Genomic DNA, 15,785 nt, shown 5'->3' on the forward strand with positions numbered 1-15,785 from the left:
CCCTGCCAAGGGGGTCACACCTGCAGGCCAGCAGAGCAGGACATTTCATGTTTGCCTGGCACACTGTGGCATGTGTTGCTGTGCTGTGCCAGTGTGGCCTGTGCAGGCAAAGGAGGATGCTCGTGGGGGACAACACGTGAAGATGTGACCTGCCTGGCACTAGGGGACACCAGGTATGTCTGGGAACACAGGGCCAAGGGGAGTTACGTGGCGTGGATGAAGGGGAGAGCTGACTGCAGGGGATGGAGGGCATGGATGGAGGGTGAGGGGCTGGGAGAGGAAATGTGGGGGGAGGAGAAAGGGTGAGCCTGGGACCTTAAAGAGCAATTAGTCAAAGCTGAATTGTTTTTCTAAACTCTTAATGAAAACAAAGAGTAGGGCATGGCCCAGATGGTGCCAGGGGATCAAATAAATGTCGCACTCAGGAAGCAGCTGCTACTGGGAATGTTTCCTGCCAGCCCTGCTGCTGCTCACAGCCGCTTTTATTATTTGTTATTTTTCAGGACTGCAGCTGGGGTTTCCCTCCAGCTCTGTGGAAATATGTTTAAGGCTGGCCCATGCAAAGTGCCTGCTAGGGCTGGTCCCTGGCCCTTGGCAGCCCTGGGCGTGCCACCTCCCTGCCTGGCATCTGCTGCCACTCTTCTGCATGGCACAGCCTCTGATGGAGGAATTTCATCCTCCATCTCCTGCCCAGCCTGGTCCAGCACCATCCTTGTCTCATACTTTGTGTGCCTTTATCTTGTGTAGGGTTTTACCTTTCTTGGCCTGTTTCCCTGCTGGACCCAACCATCTGCCAGTGTGAGTTCAACATCTCTCTGTTCCGTGTTGTGGGTGTGAATGACCAGAATCAAGAAATCTGACTAAAACGAACATTTTGGATATTGTTTTTATCTGCCTGCTGGGTTTTGGAGAGAGAGAGGGGGGGTTTTACATTTGGCTCAGCCAAATGAGCTCCTAGCCATGAGCTGGCAGCCATGGGAGCTGGCAAAAGCTAGCTGAGAGAGGACTTGTGGTGCAAGCAATTTGTGGAGGCTGCAGTCCCTTTGATGGAGGGGAGGGTGGCTGACTGGAGGGACACTGTGTTCTGTCCCCCATGATGGCTGGTCTCATCCAGGCCACCAGCAGACCCTCTGCTCCCTTTTTTTTGGAGCACAAAAGCCGTGGCTATCTTACATGCACTTTTTTGTGCACATCAGTTATGTAATATCAATGTGCCTGTCTCCCTGTTTTTCTGGGCTTTTCAAGGCCCTTGAGAATGTGTGTGCAAAGACCTGAACTGATAGAGAAAAGGGCTTGTTAGTGCTACCAGAGAGGGAAAGAGCAGAACCCTTTATTAGTCAGCAGAGACTCTGCATGGGGCTGTGGCTTTGTGGCACCAAATAGTTGGACATTGCTTTATAAGGCAGCTGCTCCCAGACCAACACACTTCTAAGACATAAAAAACACGGTGGTTTGTGTATATCCAAGTATTTTATTGAGAGACCAGATGTAGAGACCACTCAGGTCCCTCCTGAGGAACTGTTTGCAGAGCTCCTGTCCCTTGCTTATTGTCCATGGAAAAAAGATGTCAAACATGCAATGTCGTGGTACAGCCTGATCTTTGAGAATCTCATTTTCCATCCGAGCCCTGCTCTGTGTGCTCAGGAGGATGAGCATGGACACTTACCTGAGCCTTGTGGCTGGCTTTCATCCACATCAGGGGCAGACACCTCCAAGCTGGCTCTGCTGCTCGGGGATGGGGATTGCCCCACACAGCAGGTGTGAGGGTTGTGTGAGCTCCCAAACACTGGGAAGGAGCTGGGCGAAAGGAAGCGGCCGTGGAGCAGTCAGCACTGACTGGGATGGTGAGAAAACCCTCCACGTGCCAGGGGCTCGGCAGCCCAGTGCCAGCATGCTGGAAGGGCAGGAGGGTTTCCCTGCTGAGCCACATCCCAGGAGGTTTGCTCCAGCCAGGCCGTCGGCTGTGGCCATTGTGGCAGCTTGGAGATGCCCACTGGGGGTTTGGGGCTGGGTCAGGGTAGGGGCTGTTTCCCGGCTGTGATGCCAAGGCTGTGCCAGCTCATGCTGGAGACACCACTTCCCTGCCCGTCATAGCATGTCCTGGGATTTGTGGTTACGTCCTCAGAGCTGTTTGATCCGCTCAAATCACAGCTGATCAAAGGGGCAGTTTACGAGAACAAAACACTGGGTGACTTCCTCCAGTGGTGCCAGAGGCAGCCCTTTGGAGGCGAGATACAAGAAAATAAGAAATTTTTTAACTACTGAATGTCTTGGCTCCTCAGAATAGCAGCTTCTGTGGGACAGCCCTGCTGCATGGCCCAGGCAAGACCCCAGTGAGGGAAGTTTCAAAAAAATATAAATGAGATATGTATATTCTGATAGATGACCTGATTTCTCTTCTACACACACACATTTAATAAACTGTGAATTCCTGTATTTCAGGCTTGTGAACCAGCTTAGCTGCTGTAGTAACTCAGAAGTGAAAGCCTTCAATTGTTCATCTGCTAAATAAGTGCAGAGCAAAAGTCCAGTGGGCCCATCAGATTTGGGGTTTGCACATCAGCTGGGAAAGGAAAATGGCAGAAAAGTGATAGCCAGCCATGATAACCCCATTCCCTCTATTTGAATCAATGCTTTGCTTTTTAACATAGGACAGTGCTCTCAGGCACATGGTGGAATTCTTGGGGTTGTCCTGTGCAGACTCTTGGACTTGATGATTCTTGTGGGTAACTTCCAGCTCGGGATATTGTCTGACTTTATGGTTTAATTATCTTTGCGTGGTCAGCAGAAGAAAGAGATAGATAGGGGTGGCTGTCCTGCAGCAGTAAGCATGGAGTGGTGACCACACATTGCCATCCTGCCCGAGACATTGAGTGTTACCAGGTGGGAAGAAGCTTGTCCCAGGTAGGTGCTGTCAGGCTGGATCTCAGCTGTAGACTCCCCTGTGGTCCCTGTGCCGGGTGACCCTCCAAAGTTTCCTGGTTCTCTTTTTGACCTGTCCAGTGAATTGGGAGGTTTGCTGATAACAGAGATTGTGTTGATCATCATTTCTGGAAGCTGGAGCATCCTCTGAGATGGTTGCACTGACCCTAATGTTCAGGAGTAAATGGGATAAATGGACTTTCAGTGGAATTGTGTAGGAGTGACTGCCACTCCAAAGGCTGCTCAGGCAGAGCTTAGGGACCTTTCTGTGCTGGTCTGTGTGTTACCAGAACATCAAAGGCTGAAAACTTAATTTCTTGTTGCATGGGAGTGGGAGGAGATGGGCAGAGAGTGGAAAGTCACCCAGTGGTGGGAAGCATCAAAGAGGGCTGGGCAGAGGGGTGCTCCCCACCCACCCTCCATGCCCTGGAAAAAGCCTGCTCTCCAGGTGGAGGAGGAAACTGGCGCTGATGATGTGCTCCGGATGTCACTGTGCAATCAGGGAGGCTGTTTAGAGGTCACTAATTGATTAGGGCAGCCACAGCAGGAGGAAATTACTTCCAGGAGAGACAGAAAACCACACTGTCCAGCCAGCTTTGGAGAGGTCTCAGGGAGAGCAGAAAGTCCTGAAACAGTCAAAACACTTTGGAAAGAGGCATTTCCCTGCCATGGTGCTTGACTTGGGATATGGCCTGGAGAGAAGTTGCCCACCTGCCTGTGCTGTTTTTGGGGACCCTGGGGTATGGCAGGGCTGTCAGTCTGGGAAGCCCCTGGAGATGCTGGTGGCTGTACTCAGTGCTGGGGCATGAGATGGAGCTTTTGGCTCTCCCTGTAGCCATCCCTCAAAATACTTATTATCTCTTCTGAGCTCCATTTAAGAAACTTCATCCCCAGGAGGGGCTCTCAGGATTAATTAATTAAATGCTGATTAAAAACAGAATGGACACCAGCTCAGAGAATGCCTTAAATGCTAGTTGGTGTCCCCCAGGCAGGATGCTTTTTTTTGCTTTATTCCTTGTGACACATCGATTCCCTCCAGTCAGAGGCTGACCTCACAGTTGGCCATTGGGCTCCTCAAGCCAGAGCATCTCAAATGTAGCTTTTCCTTGCAGCCTGGAAGATGCCAAGCTGATCTCAAGAATAAACCTGGGCACTGTCCTGTGCTGTGACAAGGGAAGAGCGTGTTTCCTGGAGGTGCTGAAGGGAGATCCCAGCCTGCAGGGGTGAGTCGTGGGGAGCTGGTGCTGCATGCTGGGGCTGCCTGAGGCCAGTGTGCTGAGCTGGTGAGAGCTGCAGGAATGCACTGTCTCCGAGTCTGCTCGTTTGGAAATGGTGCTCTTTTCAACGGTTCTGTTATCAGATGGAGCATTTCCTTCATCAGTGTTAATATCCATGTAGTGAAACAATGAAAGGGCTTCCTATCAGTTCCAAATAGGACGTGAAAAGCTCTCAGCGTTAAGAGTAGAGGATGCTGGAATAGGGCAATGGGAAACGCCTGAGTCACTGAAATGCCTCTTTGATTCCATGAGGCTGATACGTTCAAAAGGGAAGAAGAAAAAAATAAAAAGAGAGAGAGCAGAGCTAGTTAATGATCTGTGGGACAGAGAACAGGAAGGGGCAGCAATTGCAGCATGGGCTCTGCAGAGGGGAGTCACAGGGGGATGTCTGGCAAAGGCTTTGGAAAGTGGAGAGTGCAGCAGGGAACTGAGCACAGTGAGCTGCCCAGTTTGTTTTCAGAAAGGGGGAAGGCATGATGGAGAAATCCTTTCCCAGCCTAGCCCTGTAGCCCTTATCCTGCTGCCACTTGGCCAGTGTGTGCCAGCTCAGTGTGGGATCAATGAACTGCAAAACAAACTTTCAAACCACTGTGATTTAATGGTGCCCAAAGCACTGCAGATTTGGAGTAGGGGAAGGAAAATACTGCTTTGCAAGGCACCCAAGGCCACGAGCCCACTGCTCAGAGGATCTGACACTTCCCATCGTCTCTTGTCCCAGCTGGGGGGGACATGCAGAGCCACTTGTGCCAGAGCTGTGCCTGCAGGCAGGAGGGAGGGGTTAGCTGAGGTTGGGCAGCTCCTGCTATCCTGGGGCAGAAGGAGCAGGATATCCCGAGCCCACAGAAATCCCTGGCCTCGAGTAGGGCAGGCAGCCAGGGCAACACACTTTCTGCTCTTTTCTGGAACTGAAGGTCTCCCTGCCTGTCCCCACTGGCCAGGTGTAAATCTCAAGGCCACCAAACAAACACGGGCTGTGATCTGTGCCAGGTCAGAAGCTGCGGGCAGCGTTTTTGTTGTTACAGGAAGAGCTGCAAATATTTCAAACATAACCTGTTTTCTCTCTGTGTTTTGCAAACCAACTCCAGTTGCCTGCAGGCAAACAGCCTGCTGGGCATAATGGCAGCTGCCTCACTGTTCTCTCAGGGGAAATTCCTCAGTGGAATGAGTTGGAAACTGTGACGTGGAGGAGGTCAGACTTGCTCCTTCATGGTGGTAAGAAGCCTTGGCCATCAAAGCTCAGTAAAGAGCAAACCACACAGAAGCAGATTTCTCCCCACCCTGAGAAGCACCATGGTGGGCTGTATCCAGGGCTGCTCCCTGTGAGGGGTGATAGGGCTGTGCACACCCTAAATCATTCCTCTCCTGGCTGCGTGGCCACATGTGGGATGTGTAGAGGTCAGCAGGAGTCCCTCAGAGCGCACCTTTCAGGGCTGTGTCCCTCCCCCATGGTGGCTTGCCCAGGAGACTCACCTGTCTCCCCATTTCCCTCACTCCATGGGACACCCAGTCCCAGGGAGACCCATCTCTGGGTGATGTGCAGCACACGCCACCCATCACAGCTCCCATTTCACGCAGGACAGGGCTGCCCTTTGTCAAGAGCAAGGGGGGAGGCGATGAAAAGCCGGGGGGAGAGGCGCAGAGGCTGGAGGGAGCCCAGCCCTGGCGCGGGGGCAGCTGAGGAAGGCTCACACACAAAGGGCTGTCCTGTCTTCACACCTGCGGGGCGGCAGGGCGCTGACAGGGACAATGACACCACTGACAGGGGCTCCTCGCTGGCAGGCAGCGGTGAGGTGCTTCAGTAAAGGCAAGCGGCGCGGTGACAGGAGACAGGGGCTTGACTGCAGAGGGGGAGGCAGCTGCTGTGGGCACGGGCAGGGACAGGCACGGGTGGAGGTCGGGCAGTTGTCTCTCCTGCTCTGTGTCTGCCTGCTCAAGCCTGGACAGTGATTTGATGTGAATCCACAGCCGTGCTGTGCCCTCGGCTTTCTGTGCCATTTACACCCAGGAGTGCAGGTGGGGCTGGGGTCTCTGAGAAGCAGTGTGCAAGGTTCAGGTGGGTGCTCAGCAAGGCTTTGTCCCCACCACACATGGGTGAGTTCCAGTATGGAGTTGTGGTACCCATCACCAGAGGGAGATAAGCCCCAGCTACCAGCCCTTTCCTTGCAGCATGCACCAAACCCCACCACTGCTAACCCCAAAATACCAATGTGGCCCAGCACTGTGTCTTGCTCCCCAGGAACTGGGGGTCTGCTGCTGTGGGATTGCATCCTCTCACTGGGGTCACATCTCTTGAGTCCTGCTCCCGCTGTCACCGGTGTGGGGACACCTGTGATCACTGCTCACACCTTCCCCCGTGGGTGGGGGTGAGCAGGGATTGGGGGTGCTGGAGAAGGCGGGTCCTCGCGTTGGAGCGCAGGCTGTAAATGTGACCATCCTTCGTGTGCCTTTGAGCAGCTTGGCGTCCCGGCTGCTCTGGGGCCAGGCGGGCCGGGGCTGATCCCAGCCGGGAACAGCGGGCGGATGGTGCCCTCCGGCGGCCCCGGGGCCGGGCTCGCCGCCAGCCCGGAGCGCAGCCCTGGGGACCCCCCAGGCTCTGGGCCAGCGAATTGAGATGTCCCTTCTGTTCTTTTAGCCTGTAGGGATGCTTTCCCTCCTCTGGTCTCTGCTTTTCCCTGGCTCCCCGCTGCTGAGCTCCACTCCCTGTCCCTCGGCCCGGGGAGGTGCTGTGCGAGCATCAAACTGCTCCTGTGCTGCGGGGCCAGACCCCTCCCTGGAGAGGAGCCCTGGGGTCCCTGCAGGTCTGAATCGCCCCCAGCACCCCGAGCCTGGCCGGCTCCCACTCAAGGGGTGCTAACAGACCCCGGTCTTTAGGTTCAGGAAATCCGGGAATGATTTGGCCCTGGGTGGGCAGGGAAGGGGCTGTAAAGGGATGGGGTGACCCTGAGAACAGCTTGGTGGGACGGACACCCCCAGTGTGGGTTCTGTTTGGTGTTGGGGTGTCCCCATTGTGGCTGCTAGCACACCCAGCTTGGGCCCTGAGTGGACCCAGAGTGTCTCTTTCCTGTCCCAGCTGGAAAGGGCTGGGTCCCTGACAGTTTTCCTGTTTGGGTTACACCCCACTGTTCCCCAGCAGCCTGTCCCTCACAGGGTGGGTGGGGAGGGCAGCTCCCCTCCTGCTGCACCAGTGCCATTCCCCAGACCTCCTACAGAAGGAATGGAGAAATATTTGGGCTGGGCAAATTAGCCCATTCTGAGGCTGAGCAGCCCCAGAGCCCATTGCAAGGCTTTCTGAGCAAATGGCCCTTAGGTTCCTGTGGAAGGCACACCCCATGGCATATCCCCGACCCTAGGCAGAGGGGGAAAAGACTTGGGCTAAGGCTGGTTCCAAGGAAAAAGCTGTGGTGGAAGCCATGTTTTGGCAGTTCTGTGTTCCCCTTGGGATGCCCTTTGCAGCTGCAGTGTGTCTGGAGCTCTGGGCTTTGTGGTTTTCAGAACCCTAACCCTAGGCATAACCCTGTCCCAGTGGTGGCTTGGGGGCACCTTTCCCCTCCAGCTGGATTTGCTGCAGCAGAGGACAGGGGTGGGGGGTGATGGGTGCCCAGAGCCCCCTCCAGCAGGCTTTGCTGGCTCGGCCATATGCTCACACCAGGCCAGCGGTGACAGATGTCTATTGGAGCTGTCACAGGATGACAACAGAGCACGGAGGCTCCCAGCCCTGCCCCACAGATGGGCTGAGGCAGGGCTGCCTTCAAAGCAAAGCGTGCATGTTCCCTAGCCTGCTGGGATTACAAAGTTAAGGGCTGGCATTGTTTTCCCCGTTTCAGTGGGGGTGGATACCAGGCAGGATTAGTCTGGCAAAGCTTCCCAATGTGCTCAAAGGGGCACAATAGGACCTTGAAGAGAAGAAGCTGCACTGATGACAGACAGAGGAGCATCTCTCAGCAGCCTCTGCCTCCTGACGCAGGCAGGATGTGCCCAGAGCAGGTGCTGCTGCTTTGTGGCTCTGTCTCTGCCAGGACACCCTTCCCGTGTGCCCCAGGACCCCCCAGCAGCACTGATGCTGTGGGCAGGCAAACAGGGCACAAACCTCTCTGCAGGGGAGAGAGGACAGGTGAGGGGGTGGTGGTCTGAGCATCCCTCTGCTGCTGACAGTCCAGGTCACCCCTGCAAGCCCCTGGAGGTCTCTGCTGCCCACCACTCACTGCAGATGGGGTGAGCCCTTTGCCCTGGCAATGTCTGTTCACAGAGGATGAAGCTGCCTGTATTGTGGGCCAGATGTTTGCTTTTCCATTTCTTGGTTTTATAAATTGTATTTGGCTCAAGAGGAACAAAATTCCCTGTTGGACTCTGACAAAACCTTGGAGCAGGGGGAGCCCACCGTGGCAACCAGCTTTTTCCCAGAGCTTCTGTGCAACACAAGGCCATCACTGCCATCTAGGAGCTCTGGAGACCCCTGGGATGGTGGAAAATGTGTAGAGACAACAGGAGAGCCTGGGAAGAGGGGGGACATGCAGGTAAACAGCTAATGTGTGCATAGGGGGTCTTTCTTTTTTTTTTTTTTTTTTTTAAATTATTTACAATCAGGAGCAATTAGAAATAAAATCTGGAGAGCCACAAACCCTCTGTATTCCTGAGCTGCTGCTCCCCAGGGCTTTCCTGCCCAGAGACCCACATCAGCAGTGCAAGCGCTGCTCTGTGCTTGGTGCAGCTGTGGAAAGCGTGGTCACAAGGGGATTGGCAGCCTATGCAGGCAGCCAGCACTGAGGTAGCACCTTCTGCCTGCAAATAGGTCCTCTGTGGGCAGGGGTAGGGGGCGAGGTCTCCTCAGGGGGCTGGGGGCAGGGGTCAGGCAGACTGGATGCAGCTCCAGGAGCAGGGTTGTAGGGAGGGTATTACGTGCAGGGTGTTGTTTCTCTGGGGTGACTGGTGACATCCTGAGCAGGCACTGGGCAGAGGGGAGCCTCTGTTCCCTGCTCTGTGCAGGCCCCATGATGTTCCTTCTTATGGGATTTTTGCTGATGTCTCAGTCACCAGAAATCTAAACTGAGTAGAAACATGTACCTGAACAGAGCTGCAGAGGTCAGCAAAGCAGTTCCAGGGGCATTTACTGCAGCACAAGGAGCTGCTCTCTCAGTCAGCTGCAGTGATTGCCTGGGCTCCTTGCTGAAACCACAGCTTGGCAGCACCAGCTTTTGTTTGTCTGTGATAACTTATTAGCTGTGATAACTCGTTAAGTGGCAGGGAACTTGAGCGTGTGCCATCACCTGCCTGGCCCAGCTCTGCCAGCATTGGTCACACATGGGCCTGGCACCATCCTGCTCTGCAGCAGCCTGTGCCGCTGCAGCAGCTGCCACGGGTGCACCCAAGCTGCCACCACCGAGCCTCTGCCACGCTCACAGCCTGCCACGTGCTGGGGCACTGCAAACCAGGCTGAGAACCAAAGAAGCTCAACACACCTCAGGCTTCTATCTACCTAGCCTCAGCACGTCTGGCCTGGAGCAGAGACACCAGACTCGGGCTTGGCTCTCTTTGGGGTGGCTGCAGGGGATCTTGCTGTCAGCCTGGTCTCATGGAGCAGCCGGAGCATCCGTTAGGCTGCGTGGGGCTGACATGCCGTGTTTGTGAAACCTGCCACGCTTGCGGTTGACCAGAGCGCTGAAATAAGCCCGTCCGGAATTGGTGCGCTGCTCTGTATCCTGATGTGGTGAGCAGCTCCGACTGGTGAGGGTGGGGGCAGCCCCACTGGGGTGACTGGTGGCAGTGGGGCTGCAGGAGCTTGGCAGCACCGGCATGAGGAGCACACGCAGGGCCCCGCCGGCGCCCGGAAAGCTCAGCCAGGCACTAACGGAACTGTGATAAAAATGAATGTGACCAGGACAGCAGTGCAGGGGAGATTAATGTCAGATTGTCAGAGGGGAGGAAACTGAGGCAGACAGCGCTCAAACAGATACTGGAGCACATTTTGGGGGGGCAAAGGGGGTAGATGCTGCTCTTCTCAGCATTGCTACATCTGCAGATCTGCATCCCCCCTACAGCCTTTGAGGAGAGAGGAAGGGACAAAAGGTTTACCTGAAGTGTGTCTACCACCCTTGTCAGCCCTGTCCTGCAAATCCTTCCACCTCTGCAGGCATGGTACCTGCCCCTCTGTACCAGCCTGAACAGGAACATCAGCACTGCTTGCTGCCTGAGACCTTGATGTACATCCGGGTTTGCTCTGCTGCCTATCAGCCGAGCTTTGAGTGTGATGGGAGCACTCCCTGCTGCAGGAAGGTGCTTCTCCGTGGCTGTGTGAGGAGCAAAGCTCCCCTCGTCACTGGTATCAGCTGCTCCAGCTTTGCCCAGAGAAAGACTGGTTGTTCACTGTCTCCCCCACTGCCTGGTCCCGGTATCACCACAGCTTCTTCAGGACCCCACAGCTTTCACCCGTGCAGCTGCAACAGCCTCCCAGAGGCCTCCTTTGCTCCATCACCTTTGGTGCACTGGTTTTCCCTGTGCCCTCCGTGCTACTCTGTCTGGTGACATGCTCTTTCCCACTTGAATGAGGCACTCCATGTCCTTTCCTAGCCTCCAGTCCTCACTGAGGTGAGTCATGTCCTCACCTTTCCTCCCAGTTCCCATCTGTGCTCTGGGCACTTTGTATGTATCTCCCAAAAATTATCCAAGCCCCTTAACACCTGCCTGTGGCATCACACCAAACAAAAGCGTCACTGGGATAAATCAGACTTAAACAGCCCCAAAGCAAGACTTAAATAAGTAGTTACAGGAGCTGGGGTTCAGTGGGGCTATGTCCACCCTGCTCACAGCTTTGCCCATCTCCCTCCCTCATCCTTCCTATTTCTGCCTGCATCCCTCTCTGCATGCCGAGTCTGGCGTTCAGCTCCGTGCCCGGCTGAGCCAGCAAAACCCCTCGAAACGCCAGCCCAGGGTTGGGTGGGCCGAGGCAGGGGAAGCAGGCTGTCCCTTTGTCCCCGCGGCGGGCGAAGCGCGGGCCTGGAGGGACCCCTGGTGGCAGCCGGGGGCCGGGGGACCCGCGGGGCAGCCCTGCATCCCGGGATCGGGGATGGAGAGCACCTGCATCCCGGGATCGGGGATGGAGAGCGCCTGCATCCCGGGATCGGGGATGGAGAGCGCCTGCATCCCGGGATCGGAGATGGAGAGCGCCTGCATCCCGGGAGCGGGGATGGAGAGCGCCTGCATCCCGGGAGCAGCAGCGCTGGACTCTCAGAGCAAGGAGGGGGCTCCTACCTACAGCATCCCCCGAGCAGCCGCAGCTCCTGCTCTTCTGCCGGAGGAAGGGCAAGGGGAACCAAAGACTTTTTTCTGCTCTGGACTGGATGAAGAGTCAGGGAGAGGCATTTTCCATCTCAGTCCCCTTCTAGTCGGGTTTCCTTCTTCCCTCCTTGCAGGTCTGCAGGGGAGTGGGTGGAGGGGCTGGCTGCAGGCACATGCTCCTGTGCCAGCCGAGCTATTGCAGAGGTGATGCGTGCTCCCGGCTGTGGGGCTGGAGGTGAGCAGTGCCAGAGTGGGAGCTGACAGTCCTGGGCACAGACAGCAGGGGTGGGTGACAAAATCTTCTTCTGTGACCACATAAGGGTAAATCATGTGGGAACAAGGTGTGCAGTGCCTGTCTGGGCTGTCTGTTCCTTCACTACCTGCATTGGGTATCCAGGGATGCTGAATGCACACGATAAAAATTGAAGTCCACTTGCAAGTCATCAGTGAAGTGCAAGGATAACAAATTTTGGCACTGTCCTCCAGTAGAATTGCTGCCAGTTCATGAAGCTGCCATGTGAAGGCGCCCTGTGGCACAATAACTGGTGTCACAAAGGTGGCAAAAGCTGCTGCCGGTTCTAATTCTCTGGAATGAGAATGTCCCAAGGCGGAGTTACCCCCAGTCTTGTGGGCAGAGCTGACCTGGGACCCCGCATGGGCCATGCAAGCAAAGGCAGGGGCATTGCTGGCACAGGAGCCAGCAGGGCTGGGGTGACAAGGGAGGGCAGGCAGGGTGCAAGCCCAGCTCACTGTCCCTGGATGGGCATCCTCCTGTGTTCCTGGCTCCTGCAGCTGCTCCCCCTCCTGTGTTCCTGGCTCCTGCTGCCCATGCTCTGCACCCATCACTCACAGAGCTGGTGCTGTTCACAGGGTACTCTCAGACTGTTGGATGGGATAAAGCCACGAGGTTTCTGGATCCACCCACCTGCTGGAGAGCTGCAGCCTCATTCAGAAGTGAGTGTCATTCATTTATCAGGATGATGAGGAATCCTTCAACCCTGTAGTTTTGTCCCACGAGCTCCTTTTCAAACAAGCCAGGTGTTATGCATGCCAAATAGCACCCTCTGATATGAAGGACCAATCTATTAAGGACACTCAGCTAGGATTCTCACTCTGATGCTCTGGTTGTATTACTTCTTTTTAGCCTTAGCACCTCAAAAATTAACCTGCCCAGAGCTGGTACTCACTTGATCCTCCATTCCTCAGCTCACACCTTGTCCCACATCATGTGGATGTGCTCTTTTACCCTCAGCTTCTCTAAGTCCTCCCCATCATCCCTCTCTGAATGCCTTGAGCTTGTATAATCTCCCTGTGTGCCAAAGAGGCACACGAGACACCACACAAGGACTGTGTTGTGTGCACATTGAGCAGCATGGAAGTGTGCTTTGGCTGCTGGGACCCTGAGCAGCTGGATCTGGCTGAGGACACCATCCTGCCTTTGAGTGGCAGCAGCCTTGGGGGCTGGCCCTGAGCTCCTCACTGTCATTTCCTTCACCAGTCCCTGTTTCTCTTTGCACAGCAGGTTTACCAAAGAGATGCCAGGCATCACCCTCACCTTCCTCATGCCTCTTTGGAACCACTGCCACTGTGATGCTGCTCTGTGGGCAATGAGCATGAAAATTTCACCATGGGAGGGTATTTGGTAAGCCAGCATCTCCAGACTTTGGTCCAAGCCCAGCAAGCCCTGGACCACTCCAGTCAGGATCAGTTCAAGAGTCAGAGTGCAAGAAGTACCCATGATCTTTTTGCCTGTGTTTTTTCTCTCATTTGCTGAGAGCAAAATGTTGTCCTAATGACAAGCTCCAGGCAGAGCCTCGCACAGCCACCCAGTAGCCTTGTACAGTCAGGAGCTGTGAAGGACAGGGGGAGAGCACCAGGTTGTGTCTCCAGCAGCTGGATGTGGCAGGGTGTGATGGTGAGAGGCACAGTGACATGGAGGCAGAGCCTTCATGCCTGAGCCAACATCTCCCCTCGCTGGGGAGGGACCCAACACAATGTGCAGTGTGGCTCCTGCTTCAGCTGTGAGCTCACAGCTTCTCTGCTCTCCACCTCTCTTTTGAGAGGTGTCCCATGACTGCTGGCCTCAGAGACTCTGGGGGATACTCTGGGGTCACTGTACCGGGGTCGGCTTTCTCCAGCCTGTGCTGCCGGGCTGAGGCAGCTGCCTCCCTGCTGGCCAAGCGATGCTCTGCACCTCACGGCTGAGCCTCGTGAGCCGCTGCCATGCTCAGCCCTCGTGTCCCCGTGGGAGAAGCGTGCTCCCCATCATCTTTGGAGCCCCTGGCACAGCAGAGGCTTCAGGCTGGGCATACAGAGAGCCACACAAGTGACACACTTGGAGGACATCCGCAGACACCAGAGCCATCAAAGCTGGGTCTGCCATGGCAGGCAAGGCCCACTCTGACCCTGTGGTGCTCCTCCAGCTTCAGTGTGCATGGCTGCTGCCCTTGGGAGGAGGAGGAAGCTCAACAGTGCAACTTGGAGCCCTGCACAAGATGCCAGTGGGGCTGGGCAGGGAGCATGGGGGTCCCAATGAGCCCACCATGGCCCCAGTGGGGTGGACTGCCTTGGCTGTGCCTCAAGACCCTGGAGCAACCCCAGAGGAGCTCCCTGTGCCCTGAGGACGTTTCCTGTTTGCTGCCCGTGCTGAAGCATCGGCCCTTCAACCGCCACCAGTCCTCTGCTTCCGGCAGGGGCTCCCGCCCGGAGCCCCCCTGCATTATCAGCTCACCAGATGCCTTTTTCAGGATACTGTGGTAAAACTGTGCCGGGCAGGCGCTGTCATTTGGGGTTTTCTCTCATGTCAGCTTCGAAGACAAATTGGACAAGGAGGAGCAAGAAGGGGGGAAAGAAAAAAATAATAAATTTAGGCCAAAAAAAAAAAAAAGAAAAAAAAGAAAGAAAGAATGATGCTCGCTGCCATCCTAGGCCAGAGCTGGCCCACGTGCCAGCATGGCAATGGGTCCCCCAAGCGGTGTGGCCAGCAGTGGCCGGGGACAGGGCAGGTGTGGTATCCAGTATGGCAGTGCCACTGGCCTGGCGCTGTCGGCCTCTAGGGGCAGTGGAGGCACTGAGGTGCCGTGGCAGCACCCTGGGCCTCGTGGGCCCCACCAGCACCACGGGGATCCTCTCCCATCCCTCCGTGCACTGCTGCCCACTGGGACATGGTCCTCATCCCAGTGCTGCTGCCTGGTAGGACATGGTCCCCCTCTGGGACACAGCCCACCTGGCACTGCTGAGGGAGCGGCTGCTGGGAAAGAGGGTATCCCTTACCCGTTGGCCAGAAGCAGCTCAAACTGCCAAACCAGTCTCTGGGCCTCTGGTCCAAAGCCACCAGATGGTGCTGAGCAGCTGACAGACTGGGTAGACTGGGAACCAGGCAGCATTACTGGGGACGGAGGGAGGGAAATGGAGATGGGAAGTCTGTCTTCCATTTGTGGAGCCTGGCAGGGAATGCTCACCAGGTCTGCCATGGGGATGGGGTGCCCAAGGTTGTGGGCCCACTGCAGGAATGGTCCATGGACAGATGAAGGGGACAGACCATGGATGCTGGTGACCCTGGGGACTTGCCAAAACTCCCTGTGCTGGTGTAGGATGCGCACAGGTATGATGAGGGTGTGCTCCCTGAGGCTGTAATGCAGCAGGCAGCATTAAAGCATGACTGCTTGCATGGCACTTGGCACATGCTCCAGCTCTGCTTCCTGCTCAAGTGGCAGGGTCAGGTTGGCTGGAAGAGATAAAACAGGTGTGCTTTTGTACGTGCTCCCCCAAGGTGTGCAGGGACGTGGCAGCCCCAGAGCCAACCACAGACCTGCAGGATTTGCTCTGAGTTAAGCCCAGTGATTTTCTTTTGTTGGATGAAAAATAAATGAAATGTGGTTGGTCCTTGCAGAGCAGAGGGAAGGTGTCAGCATGGGGAGGGGAGAAAGGGCCCTGGGTATGGAAATAGTACTGGGCTATCTCCACCCACAGAGGATGGATGAGGGGCTGGCTAGGGCCACAAACTGTGGGTGGGAGTTACCAGGCACGTATATAAAACCTGATTTTTTTTCCAGCCCTTGTGTTTGAGCATTCACTGGAGGATGGGTTGGACCTCCTGGGCTGGTCTTCAGGTCTAGATTTTCCCTTGGAAGACTATGAACAAGAAGTCAAAGAGGGAGAAGCTGTTCTCTGGCTGCCCAGAACCACAGGAGAAGCTGTGGGTATCACCCTGGTGAGCAGGGGAGGTGTGGGGAGGGAGCAGCGAGATGTCTGTGCAAGGCAGGTGGCTGTGCTGGGATCTGAAATCATGGCTGCTCGCTTTCGCCAGCAAAT

Source organism: Pyrgilauda ruficollis, unplaced genomic scaffold, assembly GCF_017590135.1.
Source record: "Pyrgilauda ruficollis isolate IOZ18807 unplaced genomic scaffold, ASM1759013v1 scaffold10, whole genome shotgun sequence".
NCBI classification, from domain to species: Eukaryota; Metazoa; Chordata; class Aves; order Passeriformes; family Passeridae; genus Pyrgilauda; species Pyrgilauda ruficollis.